We start from the raw sequence: 7046 nt of genomic DNA on the forward strand, positions 1-7046 counted from the left end.
GCTTAAGTGGGTACATGTATTACATAAAGATGGCAAGATGCAGTAGATGATATAGAGTACAGTATATACATATGAGATGGGTAATGTAGGGTATGTAAACATTATATTAAGTGGCATTGTTTAAAGTGGCTAGTGGTACATTTTTACATAATTTCCATCAATTCCCATTATTAAAGTGGCTGGAGTTGAGTCAGTATGTTGGCAGCGGCCACTAAATGTTAGTGGTGGCTGCGATGATGAGTTGACGTTAATCGTATATTCAGTAGTTCCTCCCGACTGTATGTAATGAAACCTAAGATTACCTGGGGTACCGATGTAAGAAATAACACATAAAAGAACAAAATACTGCATATTTTCCAAGGAACGCGAAGCGAGGCGGCCATCTCTTTTCGGTGCCGGAAAGCCGAAATATATCAAATACTGGGGATTTTTTAAGGATTAAAAAGCATAATCCTAGAGGAAAACCTGCTTCAATCTGCTTTACAACAGAGACCGGGAGAGGAATTCACCTTTCAGCAGGACAATAACCTACAACAAAAGGTCAAATCTACACTGGAGGTGCTTACCAAGTAGACAGTAAATTCTTGAGTTTAAAAAAAAAAGAATAATGGGAACATATTGCACAATCCAGGTGTGCAAAGTTCTTATAGACTTACCCATGAAAATTTACAGCTGTAAACAATGCCAAAGGGATTTCTAACATGTATTGACTCAGGAAGCGAAATACTTATGCAATGACTATTTTAGTTAATTCATTTCTGTTCATGTTAAAAACAAAAGTGCATTCTTCCACTTTGACAGAGTATTTTGTGTAAATTGTTGACAAAATGATAAATCAATTTGAATCTCACTTTATAACACAGTAAAATGTGAAGAAATCCAAGGGATCTGAATACTTTTGCAAGGCACTGTATGTACACGCATTTCCTGTCAACACGCGTGATAACCGGTTCTCTCTCTCACATACAGTTGTAGAACATGCACACGTGTGTACATGTAACATTTCTATAATATACTTGTTATGTGATATGGCGAGCCTTGTGTATAAACTCTCCCATGTGAGGTACATGTATGTGTGAAACCCATTCCTAAGCCTGAAGTGTTCCCACTTGCGCTGCCGAATAGCTAGCTTCTCCGAGGCGTGAATATTCTCTGGTTTCTTCCTAGGTTCCTGCCTTTCTAGGGAGTTTTTCCTAGCAACTGCTTATGCATTGCTTTGGGGTTTTAGGCTCGGTATCTGTATTTCACTTTGTGACAACTGCTGTAAAAAGGGCTTTAGAAAATGCATGACATTGATTGTAAGACACTTCAGGAGGGTGGTTACATGTGTTTGCAAGGCAGAGGTCCTGTGTTTGAGTGTCCGTATGAGCCAAATCAGAAGGAAGCGGTACTTGCTAAGCAAGCAGCGCGATGTCCGTTAAGACCTGCAGTAATCTTTTGTTTTCCACCCGATCTGCAAAGGGCTTACTGATCACTCAGTAGCATGGCCTCTCTTTGAATAACTATGTGACTAATCTGATGAAAGTAAGGGGATTTGACCAATAGGGGTAAGGGTCTTAGTCTCAATAATGAGAAATGTGACCTTTTTAAGGTTTTGTTTTGGTTGACATTGTGCTGGAACAATGCGAGAGAACAGCCTATAATCCTTCTCCTGAAAAGCCTCTTCACGTCTCATTATTCACTTCTTCTCTTCCATGAACTTCAGCTGTCACAAAGCTGTAAGGGGGAAGAATGTTTTCTGCAGCATGAACCATATCTGCTTGTCATTTTTCATGATTTAAATTCCATTCAGTAGACTTTGAGTTTAAACATTAACTGACTTACCGCTGCAGAGTTTCAACATTTAGTGTGGCACAGTGCATATTATTTCAGATTGAGGGATGACTGCATCTATTGTTTATGGTTTTATTTGAATCAATTTGCCAAAGCCAATAAGTTTCAGTATTATAATGTCAGATTTATGTGTCTTTGTCCACTCAGGTGAAGCTCTCCAGTCTGAACTTGGACGAACATGCCAGGAAGAAGATGGTTAAACTGGTAGGAGAGAGGTACTGCAAAGAGACACACACTCACCATCACCACTGACAGGTAAGCAGCACCCCTGTTGTTCAATGTGCTGTTACCAATAAGGTGTTCACTACAGTTGCTTTACAGTAATATCTTTTAAATGGAGGCTTTATTTCAACTAACACTTTTCTGATAAATCTTTTTCTTTCTTTTCTCCCCTTTGCTACTTCAGCTGCCCTGTGAGACAGCAGAATTATGACTATGCCATGTACCTCCTGACTGTCCTCTATCACGAGTCGTGGGTAAGTGTCTAATTCTACTACTCTGACTAGTCAAGTCCAGAGACGTGCTCAGCAGGGCAGAATATGGAAAGGTCAGATGTACAATATATTCCCAGCTCTATTCATGACATGTCTAGCTGCTCCGTTCAGTATGTTGCATGCTCCCAAACGCAACCCTGGTCAGTACCAAAGAGCTTGAGTAGTCATGATCCTCCGCCTAACCTCACCACCCAGCCAGCCCATCTGCTAATAGGTAGACAGTGAGTGGACAGATGGTCAGGCAGCCAAGGCCATCACTGTGCAAAGCATCAGAGACCCCTAATGGACTAGGAAAGAGATGCATGATACCTTAAACCATCCCTACAGGTAAAGGGCTTGGATATACATTAGGGCTTTGTAAATAGAAAGAGCGTTACAGGCTTTTGTTGCCTTTCATCCAAGTAATTTCAGGGATTCACTATTCAAGTGAATCATCATTTCTCCCCTTCGTGTGAAAGAGTAAGGCCATAAGGGAGGCATGAGGAGAAAAGGCAGAGGGATGGCATACAGCAGCATTGTCACCACTGGCGTTTCCCCTCTAAAAAGGAGAAAACAGACTCCAGTATCTGATGCTGACCCTGCCACTTATTCACAGCACTCCAACCAACACCTGAGAAATCCACTGTCAGGGTCACCAGCACAGGCTGTTTTCACATGAGTACAGCCACAAGGGACTTAATGGCTCTCCCTGTTGTGCCATTGGGAGTTCTCTCACTCTCTGGGGAATGGCGTACAAGCCAGGAAGCGGAACACTGTCCGCTGCCCTTTGCATACACAATGGAAGGCACAGTGCAGGGGGGGGGAAGCTGTGCTCAGGTAGTAACGCTAGCCCACAAAGAGGCCGCTTGTTAGCCACCGCTTGGGTGATTCTGTCTATTCACTCAGTGAGACGGACTCTCTGGGCCTGTTGCTAATTCCACTGTGGGCTGTTGATCCAAACCGGTGCTCCACTGTGACAGAGCACAGTCCTCCAGCACAGCAGGTARTGGACCATCTCCCCTGCTGGGCACTAGAGGCACTCCAATCCCCAAGAGACTATTTCATCTGTCCATCTCTTATTTGAGTGCTCCAGTACTCTGTGCTCCACTCCATTAATAAAACCCACAAATGTCCTCCTGTAAAACAGGTGTCTTAATCTGTCAACGTCACTGTCTAAAAAAAAAAAATAGTAAAAAATGTGTCAGATACACTGGATAGGTGCAGTGAAATGTCTTGTTTTACAGGGTTAGCCATAGTAGTATTGCTGGAGAAAATTAGGGTTAAATGCCTTGCTCAATGGCACATCGGCAGATGTTTCACCTTGTTGGCTTGGGTATTCAATCCAGCAACCTTACTGGCACAACGCTCTAACCGCTAGGCTACCTGCCGCCCTGTCCTCACCCTCGTCTCATTGACTGGGCTACACCCTGTGGAGACGAAAGCAATAGGAGATATGGAGTCTGTCGGACCAATGGTCACCTACCTGTTTTAACTAGGATTGATTAAAACGTGAACTACTGTATGCTGAATCAAATGGCTTAGATTCTAAAGCAAACTAACTGAATCGATGTGATTGAAAGGGACTGCAACACTAGTTGACCCTGTGAAGATGGTGTAATGACCCTGACAGTCAGGCTAAAGAGGAGAGACTCTCTTCTCCAGCCATCCCCATCCTACCACCCTGTCCGCTGGAGGGCTTGGCCCTCAGCCAGCCTGGATATTAGGAACCATATAGATGTAATGAGGGTCATTAACCCCAAACACCAGGGCTGCAGGGGATCTGATGAGGCTGTGACTGCCCCTGCTTTAAGCTCCCACACAACGGGCCTATTGTCCTCTGGGGAATGTGATCGGAGAGAGACAGGCTGTGATGGAGGAACTCCGCACCACATATGGAGAAACCCTATCTCTTTGAGAGGAGAGCAGAGCATCACTGACCAGGGCACTCAAGGGGTTCCACACTGCCCCTCTTGGGATTGTGGGTTTGGGGACAGAGCAATCACAGACCCTTATCTTAATGTTTCGTCATAAACTGATGAATCCTGGTTAGCATTTTGTTTGCGCTTATGTAGCGGACAATGTTGTGCTGTTCCACTTACTCTGTCTAGAAAGCGGAGGCCTGGGAGTCTGAGAAGACTGTGGCAGACATGGAGGAGTACAGCTGGGAGAACCGCCCCTCTCAGAAGAACGCCCTGTCCACGTTGGTCCGCATGAGGTTAGCAGGGGAGGGAGAGGCGGTGAGGGAGGAACTGCTGGGAAAGCCAGAGGTACAGGGACTCTGTGACCAGACTGAAGAACGAGGGAGAGAGTGAGGGCAGCGTGCTCCAGTACAAAGAAGCTGTGAAGAAACTACTGAACCTCTAATATGTCTAATACACACACACACACACACACACACACACACACACACACACACACACACACACACACACTAAATACTTTATTTGAATCCACCAATCAAATTTATTTAAAAAAGATCCAAACATTTCAAAGGTCCCTGTATGCATGGCACTCAAAGGTACAGAAAGCACCTCCTTCTCCATACAGCTAGGCTGCCCACAACAGCTGAAACAGAGCAGTACTTAGCCAATTGCTTTGCCCTAGTTTTTGTCAGGCCCTCAATCTGGAGGCCCCGCACTGCAAGCCTGTGTACGTGGCCGAGATTGCCAAATATCAGCGCAACCAGCATCACCTCCACCCGAGGCTGTCCCGGTGTGCCACAAGGGACTGGTATTTAAGCAAGCTTCTCAGCAAAGGTCTGCTCCATGTAGCCGTCAAATGAGCAGCCCACTTCCAAAATGAGCGTCTCCTCCCCACAACAACAATATCTGGAGTAGTTGGCACACATGAAAACACATCAACATCAAACCAGCTTCCCCCTTACACAACAATGTTTCTGCATGTGTGCTGTTGGTGAGACTGTCTCACCTCGCTGGCTATCAGGTCAACAAGGCGTGTCATGTCAAGCAATGTACAAATCCTTGTATGAACAACAGCCCTTCACAACAACAATGGACTCCATTACATTTGACTCATGTAGAATACAAAATGGCTCATGGTTTGCAAGGTACCAGAATGCTAGATTATATTTTGTTGGTAGAACTTGCAGTCTTAACAGTAAAGGTGAGAATGTCCTCGCCAATGGCAGCATTCTGGTACATGGAATGGGAGACGGTGATTAGCACAGTCCAGAGCAGTGAGTTTCCCCTGCAGCCTCAGGCCAGTCCAGTGTTGCAGTAGCTGCATCCGTCTAATACCGAGGAGTGTTGTCCTGGATGTAGGATGAGATGTTCCATCATGGGTGACAGAAGCCTCCACATCAACACCGCAATCTACCACAACTGCATCAGAGGAAGTCACTGGCTTAGTTTGCATATCAGTCCGTGTCCACCTGAACTCCAGTCCAGTTCCACAGGTCGTTGAGGTCCAGCCAGTCGGACAAAACCCGCATAGAACCTGGTTGTTTTCCCCACACTAAAACAGTTTATGTTTTAAACATATGAAAAATATATATTTTTATAATTATATATATTTCAGCAGCACCAATTTTCCATTGGCCTTAATCCTTAAGCCCAGGAAGTTGTCCTGTGTCCCTGGCCAGTGGAACCTCCATAGGTCCAGAAGTAGGGAGACTCTGGCTAACTCCCTAACTGTCACATCGTCACTATATTAAGAATGTTCAACAGGTGAGTCAGTCTGGTAGCAGCGTAAATCCACTCAATATTCGGGACACCTAAACCCCCCTCTTTGGCTCAGGAAGACATCACGTGGTTGTGTTAAGCATAGTTTAAGCAACTGACTGTTTTAAGCACAGCCACCTTCTCACCATGTGAACAGTTTTGAAGCGTTATCACTTCAGGTCCAATCGTGGGACAGTGTAGTTAAAGGTAGTGTAGTACAAAGACCAGAATGTAATTTCTACACCCTGATGTTGACTGGTGCAATGAGACCAACCTCTCTGATTTCACCACACAGCATTTGATGCCTGTAACTGTCTTTTGTGAAATATTTGACAAATTGACCTCTTAATATTTCTGTAATACAATTATCCAATACATGTTATGCTATTATCCAATGTAAAACAAATAAAAAGCGTTCTTTTTGTCAAGTTTGGAAATTTGGGCTAAGTTCTTAATGTTATGTAAACAAGTGCTTTTTATATCATTGAACAGATGTTTACTGTATTACCAACCAGCCCCCCTTCACCTCCTTCGTGGCTTCAACCCCATCCCCTTCTCCCCTCTGGCTAAGGGAGAGAAAGAGAAGCACCCTACTGAAAGGACGCATTCAACAATGTGCCATTTTTTTTTGTTTTTATCAAATTAAAATCTTGAGGCAAGTGACCTCAAAATGCATCAGCAGTTACTCCAAGTCTCAAGCTATTACCTCACAACGGTAACCACAATCCTCACAGCAAATTTGATCTTACAGTTTTGACATGTGCTTCAATTCATTCTCCATGCAGCTCATCTCACCAAGAACACAAATATAGTTAGCGATACAGTTACATGAAAATAAGTTGCAGGACTATCTACACCACTAATGATCCCCGGTCTTTTCAGACCACCCCTGGATAGGCATGTTTGGTCTGGGTGATGTATGGGGCAGCTGTGGTGGGGGCATACATTTACATTTAAGTCATTTAGCAGACGCTCTTATCCAGAGCGACTTACAAGTTGGTGCATTCACCTTATGATATCCAGTGGAACAACCACTTTACAATAGTGCATCTAACTCTTT

General features: G+C 44.3%; 1 pseudogene; it reads left to right on the forward strand.

Annotated features, from left to right (window-relative positions):
• LOC111971816 (small ribosomal subunit protein mS35-like) overlaps positions 1-6671 on the forward strand; it is a 17043-nt pseudogene extending 10372 nt beyond the window's left edge.
• Positions 6672-7046: the final 375 nt, after the last annotated feature.

This window comes from Salvelinus sp. IW2-2015, linkage group LG13, assembly GCF_002910315.2.
Source record: "Salvelinus sp. IW2-2015 linkage group LG13, ASM291031v2, whole genome shotgun sequence".
Classification (NCBI taxonomy): domain Eukaryota; kingdom Metazoa; phylum Chordata; class Actinopteri; order Salmoniformes; family Salmonidae; genus Salvelinus; species Salvelinus sp. IW2-2015.